This window comes from Scyliorhinus torazame, chromosome 2, assembly GCF_047496885.1.
Source record: "Scyliorhinus torazame isolate Kashiwa2021f chromosome 2, sScyTor2.1, whole genome shotgun sequence".
Classification (NCBI taxonomy): Eukaryota; Metazoa; Chordata; class Chondrichthyes; order Carcharhiniformes; family Scyliorhinidae; genus Scyliorhinus; species Scyliorhinus torazame.
Window position 1 is genome coordinate 25,631,237 of NC_092708.1, and position 19,444 is coordinate 25,650,680.

A 19,444-nucleotide genomic window follows, 5' to 3' on the forward strand; every position below is an offset into this window, starting at 1 on the left:
GAGGTAGGGTGTAGGGGTGGAGGGAGAGGCCGGGGCGAGGGAGGGTGTAGGAGTGGAGGGGGAGGACGGAGCAAGGGAGGGTGTGGGAGTGGAGGGGGAGGATGTAGCGAGGGAGGGTGTAGGAGTGGAGGAAGAGGACGTGGCAAGGGAGGATGGAGGTGTGGAGAGGGAGGACGGAGTGAGGGAGGGTGTAGGGGTGGAGGGAGAGGCCGGGGCGAGGCAGGTTGTAGGAGTGGAGGGAGAGGACGGAGCGAGGGAGGGTGTAGGAGTGGAGGGAGAGGGAGGGAGGGTGTAGGGGAGTGGAGGGGGTGGACGGAGCGAGGGAGGGTGGAGGGATGGAGGGAGAGGACGAAGCGAAGAAGGGTGTAGGAGTGGAGGGAGAGGGAGGTGTGAGGGAGGGTGTTGGAGTGGAGGGAGAGGGAGGGAGGGTGTTGGGGTGGATGGGGAGGACGGAGCGAGGGAGGGTGCAGTAGTGGAGGGAGAGGACGGAGCGAGGGAGGGTGCAGGAGTGGAGGGAGAGGACGGGGTGAGGGAGGGTGTAGGAGGAGAGGGAGGGAGGGTGTAGGGGTGGAGGGGGAGGACAGAGCGAGAGAGTTTGTAGGAGTGGAGGGAGAAGGAGGGAGGGTGTAGGAGTGGTGGGGTAGGACGGAGTGAGTGAGGGTGTAGGAGTGGAGCGAGAGGACGGGGCGAGTTAGGGTGTAGGAGTGGAGGGGGAGGACGGAGCGAGGGAGGATGGAGGAATGGAGAGAGAAGATGGGGGTAGGGAGGGTGTAGGAGTGGAGGGGGAGGACGGAGTGAAGGAGGGTGCAGGAGTGGAGGGAGAGGACGGGGTGAGGGAGGGTGTAGGAGTGGAGGGAGAGGGAGGGAGGGTGTAGGGGTGGATGGGGAGGAGTGAAGGGAGAAGTCATGTTGCAGTTGTATAGAACCTTGGTAAGGCCGCGTTTGGAATATTGCGCACAATTCTGGTCGCCACACTACCCGAAGGATGTGGAGGCCTTGGAGAGGGTGCAGAGGAGGTTTACCAGGATGTTGTCCGGTCTGGAGGGTGTTAACTATGTGGAGAGGCTGGATAGACTTGGACTGTTTTCATTAGAATGAAGGAGATTAATGGTGACCTGATAGAGGTCTACAGGATTATGAGGGGCATGGATAGAGTGGATGAGCAGGCACTCTTTCCCAGGGTGGAGGGGGTAAGTCACTAGGTGGCATAGGTTCAAGGCCTGTGGGGCAAAGTTTAGAGGAGATGTGCGAGGCAGGTTTTTTACGCAGAGGGCATTGAGTGCCTGGAACGCGTGGCCAGGGGAGGTTGTGGAAGCAGATACATTAACAGCATTCAAAAGGCATCTTGACAAACACATGGATAGGATGGGTATAGAGGGGTACGGCACTAGGCAGTGCTGAAGGTTTTTGCCAAGGGTGGTATCATGACCGGCACAGGCTTGGAGGGCCGAAGGGCCTGTTCCTGTGTGGTATTGTTCTTTGTAACCTTCAATTTAGAGGCAAGTCTCTCAGGAGTGACGTCAGGAAATATTGCTTCAAATGATGGAAGGGAGAGAGGTGCGGGGGTTGGGGCCGGCATAGCTCAGTTGGCTAGGCAGCTAGCTCGTGGATTAGGTTAGCATCAACAGCAGTGGGTTCAATACCCTGTTCTGGCTGAGGTAAAAGTGGTGCCTGCCTCTTCACTCCGCCCTGTATCAAACTCATGGTGTGAGCCGTGGTTGGATAAACCTTGAATACCTGTCGAAGAGAGGAAGGAAGGGATGAAGAATGATGGAACTGTGGCAGCTGGAAAACATTCAGCTCCAGATCAACCGTATGAATAGTGGAACAGGTTCAAAGGATTTAGTGACCTACCCCCACCCTCCCCCGTTCTGATTTTCTGACGGCCCCAGTCTCATGTAAAGCTGCACGCCTCTTGATCAAAAGTAGTGTCACGTTTACAACATTGCAACGTTTCAGCAGCACTTAGCCGAGCACTTGAAACGCCGTGGGCAAACAAGTCTCCGGACCCAGTGCTGCAAAATGGGATTAGAGTGCATAGGTGCCTGGTGGCTGGCACAGACTCGATGGGCTGAAGGGTCACATGGCTCGAACATTAAAACCTGTGAGCTAAATGAGAAATGCTGCCAGTTGCCTATCTGCTTCTGTTTGACTTTTATCATTAGTGAACCTCTAGTATGCAGCTACAATCCGTCTGTCCTTTCTCGATCCCAGAGAGCTGGACTGGATGACAGCAACTTGCATCCCTTCTGGCGTAAATCCTCACATTGAGAGAAACGGCTGTTCGCCCAACAATATTTTGTACTGGATTGAAGTCTCCAGATTACATGCAGAATTGTGACATAGACAACTTCAACATTCATTTCAACCCCGAGAAGAATAAAATAATTACATTTAATAATAATCGCTTATTGTCACGAGTAGGCTTCAATGAAGTTACTGTGAAAAGCCCCTAGTCGCCACATTCCGGCGCCTGTTCGGGGAGGCCGGTGCGGGAATTGAACCCGCGCTGCTGGCATTGTTCAGCATTGCAAGCCAGCTGTCTAGCCCACTGTGCTAAACCCGCCCCCCCCCCCCCCGTAGCACCTTTCACAGCCCTTTACAGCCAATATGGTACTTTTTAGAAATGCAGCCTGGATTTTCCCGGCTGTTGAGTTTCTCGGTTCCCCACTGGTAGTGAACCCCCTGCTCGGGGTTTCCCCGCTGCGGGCGGGTGGCATCAATGGCAATGCCCATTGACAGCGGCGGGAGCAGAGAATCTCACCTTACTCAACTCAACTATCTCGCCAACTCAACCCGGCCTGGCTGAAACAGTTGCGTTCGGCGGTGGGGGGGGGCAGTTGAAAACAGATGATTTTGTTGGCCCACGCATCTCAGCTTAAAATCTAATTTCAAAGAAGGAGTCTCTGCCAATGGGACACTCCCCTTGAGATGACATCACTGCGAGGTCGCAGTACAGCAGCCGAGCGCCTGTCCGGAGCACGTGCTGAATTGCTGGAGCCCGTCATCAATCCACGCACCGTGACTCAGGGGCGAGTGCGACCAACTGAGACACAGCTGATTAAAGTAGGATCAAGGGTAACGTAGAGGTGCCAGGCAGTAACCTCAGAGGGACAGTTTGAATGGTGCAAAGACCTGTCGCCAGCAACATGGTGAATTCCAATGACTGCCTTGAAGTCGCTTCCACGCATGATTTGGTTTTTTTCCCGTCACCCTCTTTTTTGAACTGAAGAACCCAAGTGAAAGTCTGAAGTCCACACTCTGGCCCAGGACACAGAGCACACAAGGCTGGGGAGAGAGCAAAGCTGGTGGGGAGCAGCTGATCGGAGAGGCGGGGACACTTTATAAAAGGCAACGCAGGGAATGTTGGCTGAATCTAGGGTTGGAGCTCCTGAGGTGAGGTCAGGGTTCAGAAAGCGACGCAGGGCAAGAGGAAGCACCTGATTGGGTAAGTAAGATCAGGTGACTTGGACTTAGCTGCCAGGGAACCACCATTAGGGACTGACCCTAAAGAATGACCCTAAGGGCAGTAAATTAGAAAAACGTAATATGAAGGGATTAACTGAGAAACACCAGGGATACATAAACGCCAGAGCCGGCATAAATACAAGGATAAGTAGGTCAAAGTAGAATTAGAAAAGTAGACTAAGTTAAGGTCAGAGGGTATCTTTTAAGACTAGGTAATTAGAAAAGTTAGCAAGCAAGACTTGGTATGTTTAAGTTTAAGACGTGGCAGCTGAGTTCCGCCGACTAGAATGCGTGACCTGCCATATGTCGGAGGTCATGGACCCCACCAGCATCCTAGATGACCACCTGAGCAGGAAGTGCTCCCAACTGCAGAAACTGAGCTCGAGCGGTGGCTGTGGACCCTGTGGGGTATCCGCGAGGCTGAGAATTAGGTGGAGAATTAGGTGGCCCTTAGTGCTGGGTGGGGTTACTGGGCTATGGGGATAGGGTGGAGGTGTGGACTTGGGTAGGGTGCTCTTTCCAAGAGCCGGTGCAGACTCGATGGGCCGAATGGCCTCCTTCTGCACTGTAAAAAATTCTATGAAAGCATGTTTAGAAAGGTGGTCACACCGCAGCTCAAGGAACTGTAAGAAGAAAGATGACTATGATGCAGTGCAAGCGAAAGAGGCAGACAGTGCAGGCAGGAATCCCCTGGGGTCCTGCTCGCAAATCGGTTTTCCATTTTGGAAGCTGATGAGGGCGTTAGTTCCTCCAGGGAGTGTAGACAGAGTCTATATTCTGGCTCCACAAGGGGCCTGACTGTGCAGGAGAGGAGGAAGAAGAAAAGGGGAGAGATGGGGCGGTACGGTGGCACAGTGGCTAGCACTGCTGTCTTGCAGCACCAGGGATCCAGGTTCAATTCCAGCCTCAGGTCACTGTCTGTGCGGAGTCTGCACGTTCTCCCCGTGTCTGCGTGGGTTTCCTCCGGGTGCTCCAGTTTCCTCCCACAGTCCAAAGGTGAGCAGGTTCGGTGGATTGGCCATGATAAATTGACCCTTAGTATCCAAAGGTTAGGTGGGGTTACAGGGAAAAGGCGGGGACATGGGCCTAGGTAGCGTGCTATTTAGGAGGATCGGTGCAGACTCGGTTGGCCGAATCGCTACCTTTTCCACTATAGGGATTCTATTCCATGGTAGTGATAGAGGATTCATTACTCAGGGGAGTGTGGCCAGGGTCAACGATGTCACCGAACGGCTGTAGGGCATCCAAAAGGGGGAGGGTGAAAGGTCAGAGGTTGTGGTCCACGTTGGTGCCAACGATATAGGTCGAATGAAGGATGAGGTCTTGCGTCAAGAATTCAGGGAGCTAGGCAGCAGATTAAAAAGTAGGACTTCAAAGGTTGTAATCTCGGGATTACCCCTGGTGCCACATGTCAGTGAGTATAGAAGTAGAAGAACAGGGAAGTTGAATTCCTGGCTCAAGAGTTGGTGTAGGAGGGAGGGTTTTAGATTCCTAGATCTGGGGAAGGTGGGACATGGACAAGCGTGACAGTCTGGGCCTGAACCAGAATGGAACTGACATCTTCGCTAATGTTTGTTGACGCTGTTGGGAGGACTGTAAACCAGTCTGGCAGGGGGAGGTGACACAGAGCATTAGTACAATAGAGACCCAGTGAACGATAATAAAGGAACTGAGAGAGAGGGAGTTCAGCCATGTTGAACACCAAATGAGAAAGTCCAGGCTGGATGGCCTCGACTTTAATGCTAAGAGCATCATAGGTAAGATTGATGAGTTAAGGGTGTGGATTGACACGTGGAAGTAACTGCAGTAACTGATTTGTAAACAATTTACTGAGGTGTGTAAAAATAATAATAGTAAGGTAAATATTAGAGGATTTCTACTTCCCCAGCGTTAATTGGGATAGGCAGAGTGTAAATGGTTTAGCGGAGGCGAATTTCTTGAAGTGTATTCAGCTGCGCTTTTTGGGTCAATGTGTAGAAGGTGCAACAAGGGATGGCGCAGTGCTGGGTCTAATTCTGGGCAATGATGCCGGACGGGTATTCAAGGTGGCAGTGGGGGATGGCGACCACAACACAGTACGATTTAAATTTGCTGTGGAAAAGGAAAAAGGTGATCTGCAAAAACAGACCTCGCTTAAGGAGTGGGGGGGGGGGTGAGGCCCTTGCCCCGATGAGAGAGGAGTTGGTGAGGACTTTGACGGCGGTGCGGGAGCACGGAGAGGGCACGAAGGGGGTGGAGGAGGCATTGTCGTGGCACAGCGACCAGTTCACCGCAATGGGTGAGGAGCTGCGGAAGGTGGCACAGATCAACAGAGATCAGCAGAGGGCTGGGAGCCATGGTAGAGGACCTGGAGAACAGGTCACAGAGGCAGATTCTGAAGATTGTGGGTGTGCCTGAGGGGGTGGAGGGGGTACGGAATACTTCACCAACATGCTGGCGAAGTTGATGGGGGAGGGGGAGGACCCCTCCCAATACAGATTGGACAAGACTCACGGGTCACTCCAGCCGAAACTGAGGGCGACTATGTCGCCGAGAGCTGTCTGATTTCACAATTTTCCAGTGAAGGGGAAGGTGCTGAGTTGGGCGGAGCAGAAGCGGGAGGTGGAGTGGGACGGCAACTGTATACGTCCATACCAAGATCTGATGACGGAGCTGGCGAGGAGATGGCGAGCCAAGGCGGCGTTATGTAAACGCAACGTGCGGTTGGTGTGGTCAACCTGACGAAGCTGGGGGGTCACACACAGCAGCGGGGGCTATCACTGTGAGACGATGGTGGAGGCGGAGGCTTTTGTGAAGGCAAAAGGCCTGGGACTGGTCTGAATTGGGACTTTGCTGTTTTTTGACGGGGTTTTTACTTTGTGTTGTTCTTTCCCTTTGTGGATGTTATGGTAACTGTTTTGTGCAATAGATGTTTGGGCTGGGACGGTTTGGAAAGAACAGCTGGGATTTATGGGTGGTTGGGTTTTGCAGTTTGTTTGGACGTAGGCTATTGGCAGTTTGGAGGGGGTGGGTGTGTTATATTTTGTGGGAGAGGGGGCTCTGGCAGTGGTGGCCACGCCAGCAAACGCAATGTTGGCTTGTGAAGGGGAGCGAGCCGGGGGGGGGGGGGGGGGGGGGGGGGGGCGCGGTCGTTGGAACCTGTGCGGGCAGCTTTCAATGGGCCTGGGAGGTGTGAACAGTGGGATGGGGATGATACTGGGTGTTTTCAAGAGGAAATGGTGGAGGGGTTTTTCGGAAGGTGGGGGGGGACAGTGACTAGAGCCAGGGCTGGGTCTCGCTTGCTAGGCGGGGCCTGGGGGGATGGTCGTGGCGGGTAGGAAGGCCGGGGAGACCCCAGGAGAGAGTGATGACGTGGAATGTGCGAGGGGTGGGTGGAACGCTGAAGAGAGCATGTGTTTGCTCGCATTTGAGGGGCCTGAAGGCGGACATGGTGCTGTTACAGGAAACCCATCTGAGGGTGAAGGACCCGATGAGGCTGAGGAAGGGCTGGGTGAGCCAGGTGCTCCATTCGGGCTTCGACAGCAGGGCCGGGGGGGTGGGGTGGGGGGGTGGGGGGGGGGGGGTGGTGATAGTGGTGGGGAAATGGGTGGCTTCCAAATGGAGAAGGTGGTGGTGGCAGACCATGGAGGCAGGTAGGTATAATGACGGGGGCGTTGGAAGGGAGGCTGGTGGTGCTGGTTAGTGTATATGCCCCAAGCTGGACGATGCTGAGTTTGTGAACAAAATGCTGGGGGCCATACCAGACTTGGATACTCACCAGTTGATATTGAGGAGGTTGGAATATGGTGTTGGACCCAAAGGTGGACAGGTCCAGGTCATGCTTGCTGGTCCATTCAGGGGGCTTGGGGGTTGGCCGGGTTTATGAAGGAAGTGGGAGGGGTGGACCCATCAAGGTTTTGCATCTGTGGGATAGGGAGTATTCATTCTAGGTAGACGTTGCCTTGGAGAAGGGTCCAGTCCAGACGCTGGTGTGAAGGCTAGATTCAATGGCATTGACATTCAATGGCAGTATCATTGCTGAATCCAACATCCTGGGGGTCTACCATTGATCAGAAACTGAACTGGACTAGCCACATTAATACTGTAGCTACCAGGGCAGGTCAGAGGTGAGAAATTCTGTGGTGAGTAACTCACTTCCTGACCCCCCAAAGCCTGTCCACCATCTGCAAGGCACAAGTCAGGAGTGTAATGGAATACTCCCCACTTGCCTGGATGAGTGCAGCTCCTCAAGAAGCTCAACATCATCCAGGACAAAGCAGCCCACATGATTGCCCCCCTTCCACAAACATTCAAACCCTCCACCACCGACGGACAGTGTGTACCATCTACAAGGTGCACAGCAGTAACTCGCCCAGGTTCCTCAGACAGCACCTTCCAAACCTACAACCACTGCCATCTCGAAGTACAAGAGCAGCAAATTTAGGGAAGAATGAATATTTTGTGGTGTCTTCTCCGGTGCAGGGGCGGGAGTGAGAGGGTTGCCATTTCGGGTAGTGAAATGAAATGAAAATGGCTTATTGTCACAAGTAGGCTTCAATGAAGTTACTGTGAAAAGCCCCTAGTCGCCACATTCCGGCGCCTGTTCGGGGAGGCCGGTGCGGGAATTGAACCCGCGCTGCTGGCCTTGTTCTGCATTACAAGCCAGCTGTTTAGCCCACTGAGCTAAACCCGCCACTAGTGACATCTCATTTTATAGTTGTTTGGGGGTGCAGGTGGCGCAGGACTGGGCACGATTTTGAAAGCTTAAGTGCGCGCGCCTGGTGGGGAGGGTGAAGCAGGACTTGAGGCGATGGGATGGTTTCCTCTTGTCGTTGGCAGGTCGGGTGCAGGCAGTATAAATGAACATTCTTCCAAGGTTGTAATTTCTATTCCAGTGTCTGCCGGGCTTTTTGCCCAAGTCATTCTGTTGAGGGTTGGACAGGCTGGTCTCGTCGTTTGTGAGAGCAGGGAAGGTGGACAGGATAAGGAAAGCGACGTTCCAAAGGAGGCGGCAGCCAGGGGGCGGGGGGGGGGGGGGGGGGGGGGGGGGTTGAACCTTCCGAACCTGTTACACTGTTACTGGGCGGCGAATGAGGAGAAGGTGCCGGGCCGGAGTAGGGAGACGGAGGCCTTGTGGGTGCGGATGGAGCCGAGCTCTTGTAAGGGGTCAGGGTTGCGGGCGCTGGCAATAGTGCCACTACCGTTCACCCCAGGGAAGTATTCAGGTGGATCTGTACTGGTAGCAACGTTGAAGACTTGGGGGCAATTCCGACAGCCCTTCAAGTTGAGGGCAGGTTCGAGGGTGATGTCACTAAGGGGGATTCATGCATTTGAGGCGGGGAAGATGGATGCAAGGTTCTAGGGATGGGAGGAGAAAGGAGGGTAAGAGATGAAGGACCTGTTTTGGGGTTACAGTTGGGGGTGAAGTTTGGGCTCCAGCGTGAGAAGGGGTTCAGGTATATGCAGGTGCGGAATTTCGCAAGAAAGGTTTCCCCCAAACTTTCCAGTGCCACCGTCCTCGTTGTTGGAGGAAGTGTTGTTGGTGGTGGGGGGGGGGATAGAGACTGGGGTCGTTTTGACGGTCTACGGTAGGATTATGGAGGAGCACAAGGAGTCCATGGAAGGGATTAAGGCCAAGTGGGAGGAAGAGTTGGGGATGGTGTTGGAGGAAGGACTGTGATGCAAAGTACTGTGAAGGGTCAATGCCTCGACCCCGAGGATGTGCCGGCTGCTTGAGGGGATGGAGGATAGCGGTGTGGGAGGGGCCCAGCCAATCATGCCCATATGTTCTGGTCCAGCCCAAAGTTAGAGAAATTTTGGTGGTTGTTTTTCCGCACCATGCCTGAGCTTCTGCACATGGGTTTGGAGTTGGGTCCCCTGGAGGCCATATTCGGGGTGTCAGACCTGCCGGGGATACAGAGAGGTGCGGGGGCAGGTGTTCTGGCCTCCGCCTTGTTGACCGCTCGCAGGTGGGAGAGTACAGGCCTAACATGTGGCCTTTAGGGTGAAATATAGGGGCAACATGCCCAGAGAGCCCTGGATGTCCAGGAATATTCAGGACAGGTTAAGAAAGGAGGCGTTTAGCAACTACAAAGGAAGCAAATCAGCAGAGGCCTTAGTGGAGTATAGAAAGTGAAGGGGGAATGGAAGAACGTAATTAGATCAGAAGGCCCAAACGACCCATGCCTTGAAGATGATGCACCAAACCTCCAAATCAAGATGACTAATGCGTGGCAGCCAATCTTCAGAGTCAATTGGGGCTCACCTCCCAATTATCGCCAGGGACCCGGCTCACGGGCACACCCTGCCTGGCCCGAACCTCCCAAACCCGTCAGGGTAAACGACATGCCACGAAGCAGGATCTCAACAGCTTGAACGCGGGCCCGAACCAGGGAAACTGATCTTCCAATGCAAGAACTCTCTCTCACGCACCTCCACCATTCTCCCAAGAGTACCTCTCAAACCTTCAGAGTGAGCTCTAAAGACCAGCGCCACAGAGCCGCGATCTTCGTCCAGAACAACATTCTCACTGGTGGCCATCACCAGGGTGCACACAGCACCGCCGAGGAGAAAACTCCCTCACCGGCAATCATGCCCCTGCCCGCTGGGCCTCACCCCAGCCCTCTCCCACCACCACGGTCAAATAAGGATTTCTGCGATTTATCTCGGCTTCTCTTCACAAAACACCAATCAGGGTCCTCCAGGGACATAGCGCAAGACATGTGACCCAAGAAAAGGCAAATATGAAATGCGCAGCAGGATAAATTACAAGATTACAAGATGACCAGAGCCAGAACTCGCAGAAACGTAGCCACGCCCACACTCAGATCACGTGACCCCCCTGACCTCTCTGAGCACTGGAGGACAGCTAAGGTGGTCCCACTTTTCTAGAAGGGAGGTAGAGATGAACCAGAAAATTACAGACCAGTGAGTCTCAAGTCAGTGGTGGGGAAACTATTGGAGAAAATGCTGAAGAACAGAATCTATCTCCACTTGGAGAGGCGAGGTTTGATCAGGGATAGTCAGCACAGCTTTGTCAAAGGGAGGACAAATTGGATTGATTTTTTTGAGGAGGTGGCCAGGTGTGTACATTACATAGAACATACGTACAGTCCATTCGGCCCATTGAGTCTGCACCGCCCCACATTAAGCCCTCACTTCCACCCTAACCCCGTAACCCAATAACCCCTCCTAACCTTTCTGGACACTAAGGGCAATTTAGCATGGCCAATCCACCTAACTTGCACGTCTTTGAACTGTGGGAGGAAACCAGAGCACCCGGAGGAAATCCACGCAGACACGGGGAGAACATGCAGACTCCGCACAGACAGTGACCCAGCGGGGAATCGAACCTGGGACCCTGGCGCTGTGAGGCCACAGTGCTATCCACTTGTGCTACCGTGCTGCCCATAAATGAGGGTGGCACAATTGATGTAGTTTACATGGATTTCAGCAAAGCCTTTGACAAGGTCCCACATGGGAGACCGATGAAGTAGATAAAAGCACATGGAATCCTGGGTAAGTTGGATCCAAAATTGGTTTAGTGGTAGGAGACAGAGGGTGGTGGTATTAGGCTGTGTGTCTGGAGGCCAGTGTCCAGTGGCATGCCACAGGGATCAGTGCTGGGTCTTTTCTTGTTTATGATATATAAATGATATAGATGAGAATGTGGGGGTTTGATAAGTAAATTGTGGAGGAGATTTTGCGCCCAGATTGTGGTGGGAGTCGGGAATGCACTGCCTGGAGAGGTAGTAGAGGTGGGAAACCTCTAAGCCTTTAATGGATGAGCCTTTGAACAGTAATAGCATTTGGGCCAGGTGCTGGAAAGTGGGGTTGCCCAGGTGATTAATAAAAGGAAGAAGGTCTTAGGTTGCAGGAAGATATAGACGGGTTGGTCAGGTGGACAGATCGGTGGCTGTTGGAATTTAACCCTGAAAAGTGTGAGGTGATTCACTTTGGAAGGACTAACAGGACAAAGGTTCAATGAAGGCAGGACATTAGGAAGCTCAGAGGATCAGAGAGATCTTGGGGTCCTTCTCCACAGATCCCTGAAGGCATCACAACGGGTTAATAGGATAGTTAAAAAGACATACGGGACACTTGCCTTTATTAGTCGTGGCATAGATTAGAAGAGCAGGGAGGTTGTGTTAAGAGTTGTACAAAACTTTGATTAGGCCACAGCTGGAGTACAGTGAGCAGTTCTGGTCTCCTTGTTGCAATGGAGAGAGTGCAGAGGATATTGCCTGGGCTGGAGCTATGAAGAGAGGCTGGATGGGCTTGGGCTGTTTTCTCTCGAGCAGTGATGGCTGAGAGGGGACTGATTGAGGTGTGTAGGATTATGAGAGGTATGATCAGGGTAGGTAAGCTGTTCCCTTTCGTTGAAGGGCCAATAATGAGCAGGCATAGTTTTAAGGTGAAGGGATTTGAGGAAAAGATTTTTCACCCAGATTGTGGTGGGAGTCGGGAATGCACTGCCTGGTGGCGGGTGGGGGGGGGGGGGGGGGTAGTTGATGGGCCAAAGGGACTCTTTGACAAAGAGTCATTGGACTCGAAACGTTAGCTCTTTTCTCTCCCTACAGATGCTGCCAGACCTGCTGAGATTTTCCAGCATTTTCTCTTTCATTTCAGATTCCAGCATCCGCAGTAATTCGCTTTTATAAAGTGTCTCTTCTGTCCTGTATGACTTTATGGTGTCGCCAGCAAGACTGCAAACAAAATAACTCAAGCACCAATGGTTACATGATGCATAAGTTTGGGTTATAAATGCTTGCGGATTGTAGGAGGGAGGGAAGACTGGAAGACTATTTGGAAAGAATGATTTTCGGTTCACAGGGAGCCTCGATATCAACAGAGAGACATTTTTTTCTCAATGTTTTTGACTACACCAATAGCAGGTGTCTTGCTGTACTTTGACAGCTGGAATATTCCATGTCTTTGATGCAGGATGTTATGACAGTGAAAGATTAATGATCGTTTGGTAGCTACTGCAAGCGATAACCTCAGGCTATTCACCAGGGTGCGATGCAATCAGTATGTGCATTATAAAGGGTTTTACTGGTACACTCAGAACCACAATGGGGTCCAATAAGATTATATCCAATTAGGTAATTGATAGGGACAGTAAAACTGTAAAGAAAACAAAATCTGCCACAAATACTCAGCAGGCTTAGCAGCAGCTGGAGGGAGAGAAAAAGAGTTAACATTTCTGGTTGCCGCAAAAATTGCAGATATGTGTATTTTAACTCTCTCGGGTAGGCATAAAAAGCCCCACGGCGGTGTTCAAAGCAGCGCAGATGAGTTCCCCCCGCTGTCCTGGCCAGTAGTAATCCCTCAGCCACAAACACTGAAACAGACGGTCTGGTCATTGTCACAGCGCTCTTGTGGCATCTTGCTGTGCGCCGATTAGCTACATCAGCTTTCGTACGTACAGGAACGCGAGAAATTGGAGCAGAAGCAGACCATCCGACCACACCGAGCGGGCTCCACCCTTCAATTAGGTCCACAACCCTTTGAGGGAAGCAATTTCTCCTCACCTCGGTGCCAGATGATTGTTCTCCTTGTCCTGAGACTGTGTCCCCTGTGTTTTGGATTCCCCGACCAACGGCAAACAACCTCTCAGCACCCACCCGACCAAACCCCCTCCGAATCTTGTATTTCTCTGAAATCACCGCTGGTTCTTCTGAACTGAGAGACTATAGGCCCAATTTACTCAGTCTCTCATCATAGGGCAGGGACCAATTTACTGAACCTTCACTGTACCACCTCCAATGCAAGTCTATCCTTTCTCAGAAATGGAGACCAGAACTGCATATTACAAAAGGTGGGTACACTTTAAACATATTTCATTGCACGTAAAGTGCTTTGTCAGGTCCTGATGCCATGAAAGGTGCGGTACGAATGCAAGTCTTTCCTTCATTCCTGCCTCCTAAGAGCTTCCAAATGACAGGAGTTAAGGTTTCTACTTTCCCTTTCAATTTCTGATTGTTTTAAAGTTAAGCCTGACAACGGAATGAACAAAGAATAGTTTCCTCCTTAGTATGAGCTGAGCTTGATCGAAACCTGAGGGATGTTGACAGGATGGTTGCGGAGAGGATGCTTCCGCTTGTCGGGAGAATCTAGAACGAGGGGGTCACTGCTTATAAATAACGGGCCACTCACTTAATAAGGAGATGAGAAGAACCTCTTTCTCTCAGAGAGTCGTGGGTCTCTGGACTCTCTTCCTCAAAGGGCAGTGGAAGCGGCTGAGCTGGATAGATTCTTGATTAACATGGGGTGAAAGGTTAGCGGGAGATGGCAGGAATGTGGAGTTGAGGTTACAATCAGATCAGTCATGATCTTACTGAATAGCAGAGCGGGCTGGAGGGGCCGAATGGCCGACTCCTGTTCCTGACATGTTATACGTTCATATGACATTTGTGCAAATTGTTCATCAATCATACTTTTCTCTTCTGTTTCTCACTGTTTAGACCCTCGCATCCTTCTGCGCCCTCTCGCAGACCCTCGCATCCTTCTGCGCCCTCTCGCCAACCCTCGCATCCTTCTGCGCCCTCTCGCCGACCCTCGCATCCTTCTGCGCCCTCTCGCCGACCCTCGCATCCTTCTGCGCCCTCTCACCGACCCTCGCATCCTTCTGCGCCCTCTCACCGACCCTCGCATCCTTCTGCGCCCTCTCGCCAACCCTCGCATCCTTCTGCGCCCTCTCGCCGACCCTCGCATCCTTCTGTGCCCTCTCATCCTTCTGTGCCCTCTCATCCTTCCGAAAGCAGGAGGGCCAGAATGGAGCAGTTACTCAAGTTATGGCCAAACCGGAGCTTTATACAGGCTCAACATTACTACTCACGGTTCTTTTGTGAAGTCTATGCTGCCTTGTTCCTTGCTACCCACTCTCCCAATGTGCACTACCATCTTCAAAGATCGATGCATACATCCCCTGCCCCCTCTTTTCAAACAGTGCCATTTAGTCTAGATCGCCCTCCTGAGGCCTTTAGCCAAAATTGAACCCCTCATCCTGCTCTGTATTAAATTTAAGCTGCCACTTGACTGCCCGTTCTGCTAGCACCTACACCCTGTTGCAGTCAATTGGTTTCACCCTCACCATACCTTCAAGTTTGGCATCACTGGCAAATTTTGAAATTGACTCCACATTTCAATACCCAACTTTAAAAAAAATTCCAGTTAAGGGGCAATTTAGCGTGGCCAATCCACCTACCCTGCACGTCTCTGGGTTGTGGGGGTGAGACCCAACAGGGAGAATGTGCAAACTCCACACGGACAATGACCCGTGGCCGGGATTCAAACCAGGGTCCTCGGCGCCGCGAGGTAGCAGTGCTAACCTCTGTGCCATCCCGTCCACGTCACTTTGTACTGGGGCTGGTTTAGCACACCTGGCAAAATAGCTGGCTTTTAAAGCAGACCAGCAGCACGGTTCAATTCCCGGACCAGCCTCCCCAAACAGGCACCGGAATGCGGCAACTAGGGGCTTTTCACAGCAACTTCATTTGAAGCCGTCTTGTGACAATAAGCAATTTTCATTTATCAAAAAGCGATAGGCCGAGAAACATCACTACCCATCCTCCTGTCTGGATTTGCATTCCTCCTCCAAGGAAAAGCATCGTGCAAACACACTGGTTTGATTAGCCCACCATCTAGCACCCTCTTCCCCTCCCCCCCCCCCCCTCTCTCTCTCTCCCTCCTCCTTGGAGACATGCCTCACCTTTCTATCAAGCTGATATCACATGGCTCCAGGTCAAATTTTGCCTAATGACATTCCTGTGATGTGCCCTGGTATATTTGGAAACCCCAATATCAAGACAACTTGCTGTTGATTTCCAGGCTGTACTGTTGATTTCCAGGCTGTACAGATTCCTTAATGCTCTGGGTACCTCTGGAAGATTAAATCCATTACAGGGATCAGCGTCTTCCCATTACGTTTTGTGCTCTGACCACAAATGTACTTTGATTCCCATCATCATTCCCACCATAAACCCACTTGCTTCCGATCATCACGTACTACCCGAGGTAGAGTTTGAAATTCAAATAGAAGATTGATGGATTCTCTCATTAAGGTCCATTGAAGGCTTTTAAAGCTTGGTTTCTATAGATACCTAGCCCACCCTGAATTTTTTAAAAGTTTTTTTTTAAAAAGCCCAGAACCAGAGAATGTTGAGAGGGAAAGATTAGCCCAGCCCTAAAGCCAGAATAAGGCTGGTGGAAAAGCATTAAACTAAAGGTGGCAAGTGGGGACAGGAAAACCTTTTAAAAGCAGGGGATGGGTCCAAACACAAAATAAAAGGAATGAGACCGGCACCCCCCCCCCCCCCCACCCCCAAAGAAACTTTAAAAGGCCAGGTCCCAGACATGAATTTTAGTGAATGTTTATTCACTCTCATCAATTTATGCAACTTCAATCCTGACCAGTTGCCGGGGCACAGTCTAATTTAAGACACAATTCCAGAGTTCAGAAAGTCATCTTTTATTACTTAAACACAAGTAACAACTCAATGCAAAGAAAAATCACATTTGTAACCTTAACCCCTTTTCACTCTTCGGCAAGAACACACACTTTTGCAACAAAAACAACAAGTTCAGAGATATTTATTGATCAGCACAAGCACCTTATGGAAGAGGTGGCGACCCAACGTCTTAACCCCCTTCAAGTTGTCCTCCGCCTCTTCCATCCTTGGCTGGGGGGCAATGGGAGGCGGGTTGCATTGTAGAAGGGGGCAACACTGCAGGTTATTTGGAGAGGGAAGGAAAGTGTAGGGGGGGGGTGGGGTCTGTAGATATACCACCCCTGCGTAACGCGAGCCGAACGAACAAAACTTTTACAATAGGTATTGTTTGTATGGCTCGGCGTCAGGCAGGCGCGGAGTTAAGCCCGGGATGGGGGTATGTCCCGGGAGGTCAGACTGGCCTCCTTCCAAAACCGGCTCCAGGAACCTTTTGGCTAAAAAAGAGGGAAGAAGGGCGATGATGAACTCCAGTCTCAGCCGGTGCGTCGTTAAAAGCTCTTCTCTCCCGGATCTGACCCACCGAATAAAAAAATAAATAATGAATTAAAGACGTCCTGATTCATCGAATTTTGTCTCCTTGTCTTTTCTGACGTGGCTTTTGAATGGGGGGTGCGGCAGTTTTCACTGTTTGGTCACCGTGCGGGTCTGGCAACTGGGAGAGAGAGAGAGAGAGCCTTTATTCTGGAGCAGGAGGCGGGGGAACAAGAGGCAAAACATCAAATAAACAAACAAACAAACTGCAAAAAAGTTTCACTTCAAACGTCAAACTCCCTCCATCCAGTTTGGGAAAAATCCAAAGTGGTACAACACCCCCCCCCTCCCCCCAAAAAAAAACAAGCAAAGAGAAGGACAGGGAATTATTAGCCACATGCAGAGAATTTACATTTCAAAAAATAAAACAAAAAGGTGAATGGAGTTGTGGACAGTGCGGAAGGATGTTACAGAGGGACATAGATAAGCTGCAGCGCTGGGCTGAGAGGTGGCAAATGGAGTTTAATGCAGAAAAGTGTGAGGTGATTCATTTTGGAAGGAATAACAGGAGGACAGAGTACTGGGCTAATGGTAAGATTCTTGGCAGTGTGGATGAGCAGGGAGATCTCGGTGTCCATGTACATAGATCCCTGAAAGTTGCCACCCAGGTTGAGGGGGTTGTTAAGAAGGCGTACGGTGTGTTAGCTTTTATTGGTAGAGAGATTGAGTTTCGGAGCCATGAGGTCATGTTGCAACTGTACAAAACTCTGGCGTGGCCGCATTTGGAGTATTGCGTGCAATTCTGGTCAATTCTGGTCGCCTCATTATAGGAAGGATGTGGAAGCATTGGAAAGGGTGCAGAGGAGATTTACCAGAATGTTGCCTGGTATGGAGGGAAGATCTTATGAGGAAAGGCTGAGGGACTTGAGGCTGTTTTTGTTAGAAAGAAGAAAGGTTAAGAGGTGACTTAATTGAGGCATACAAGATGATCAGAGGATTGAATAGGGTGGACAGTGAGAGCCTTTTTCCTCGGATGGTGATGTCTAGCACGAGGGGACTTAGACAGATGTCAGAGGTAGGTTCTTTACTCAGAGAGTAGTAAGGGCGTGAAATGCCCTGCCTGCAACAGTAGTGGACTCGCCAACAGTAAGGGCATTCAAATGGTCATTGGATAGACATATGGACGATAAGGGAATAGTGTAGATGGGCTTTAGAGTGGTTTCACAGGTCGGCGCAACATCGAGGGCCGAAGGGCCTGTACTGCGCTGTAATGTTCTATGTTCCACACTTTTAATTAATTCAGGAGACTTATAATAGAGAAACGCCCGACCCACTACTTGTGTCAAAGGAGGAATAAATCTGCAGCTGTCACAGCCATGAGCGAGTTTCAGTAACAGAAAGGGAATGTTACTGAAGCTCTTGTTCGTTTCGGCAGAACTAGGCGTCCTTCCATTTCCTCAAAAAAAAACACTTCATTCCATTGGGAACGATTGAGAAATTAAACTAAAATCATACCTAATAATTCAAAAGAATTGTTCATCTTAAAAAAATCTGAAATTATTTTTCAATCTATTAATGAATTCTTAAACAACCACACCCGTTTGGGGGGGGGGAAATATAAATATTTCTAGATGACATCTGCGCTGGGATGATTAATATTTATATGTAAACACACCCACACCACACATCCCGGAATAGAAACATAATAAGTCTTACCAAGCAAATGTGAAATAATTATCCCGGTTTGAAATAATAAGTCTTACCAAGCAAATGTGAAATAATTATCCCGGTTTGAAACACAGTTCCCCCCCCCCCCCCCCCCCCCCATATCCCCCATCCCCCAATTGATTTTGCAATAAACGTTTGATAAGACTAAAATCAAATTGCATGCAAAAGAAAAAGCGAGAAAGGTTTGACTTAAAAATCTTCATTGGTTCCAAAAATGATCGTAAATCGAAACTGAGTTCCCCTCCCTCCCCCTCTTAAATTCGATGGCAGTACTTTGTTTTTTTTTTTTGCAAACTTTTACGTTCAGAAGATGCGAGTCGGAATTTACCTGGATGTTGGTATCTGTCTGAAGTGACACGTAGGCAGGCGGTGTGGCAGGTAGCACATAGACTGACTGACTCACCTCAGCCGGCACAGCAGCTTACAGAGGGGAGGGATCTGGACTGGCGCTGGGCTGAAAGTTCTGCACCTTTTATAAAGCCCACCGCCGTTTTTTTTTAATGACGGACAAGACAAAGGGAGAGTCGGAGGGGGCTCTCGCTAGCATTTGAGCAGAGCAGCAAGCAGACTTGCCTAAAAGGTGCACCTGTCATGCATTGAGATTAAATATTGACACTGCTAGCAGGCTATTAACGCTCATTAGTCCTGGGGGAGGGAGAGAGAGGGAGGAGAGAGAATTTCTATGCAAAAAAACTCCTGGGAAGACGGGAAATGGGGAGGGAGCTGGTTAAATTGGCAGTAGTTCCTGGCGATTGAATCTGTCAAGTTCTCCCCTGTCTCTCCAACCTGACTTGTTACAGGAACCCGTTCCAAAAAAAACACCTGCTATTTTCCAGCCACACACAAGCCATTTTCATACAGGTCTTTGGCAGAGGAAGAAGGCGTGTGAGAGGCCGAGGGAGAAACAGCAAATAGTTACAGGAGAGAGAGAAGTTACAATGGATTGAGGATTACCTTTGTCCAGAGGCGCCTGGGAATGGAATATACTATCTGAAAAGAAGTCACATTATATTGCACTCTGTGTAATTTTCGAATTGAAATGTACTGTTACAAATGTTATTAATAAACTATATATCTGGGGTGGAAAAAGATAGATTGAAACGGGTCAGAATAGGTAGAGATAGGATCCAAGTACACACACGGAAAAGCAAGGGCGAGAATGAGAGCCATGATCATAAGAGGTAGCAAATTTAAAACAGAGTTGAGGAGAAACTGCTTCTCCCAAAGGGTTGTGAATCTATGGAATTCGCTACCCCAGGGTGCGGTGGATGCTGGGACAGTGACTA

General features: G+C 50.6%; 1 long non-coding RNA gene across 1 annotated transcript; it reads right to left on the bottom strand.

Annotated features, from left to right (window-relative positions):
* Positions 1-15,903: 15,903 nt before the first annotated feature.
* On the bottom strand, positions 15,904-18,855 carry LOC140386852 (uncharacterized). The gene is made up of 2 exons (XR_011933691.1): positions 18,487-18,855; positions 15,904-16,611 (listed from the first exon to the last, which is right to left on the bottom strand). It is a non-coding gene; the product is annotated as an uncharacterized lncRNA (long non-coding RNA).
* Between the last annotated feature and the right edge of the window lie 589 nt (positions 18,856-19,444).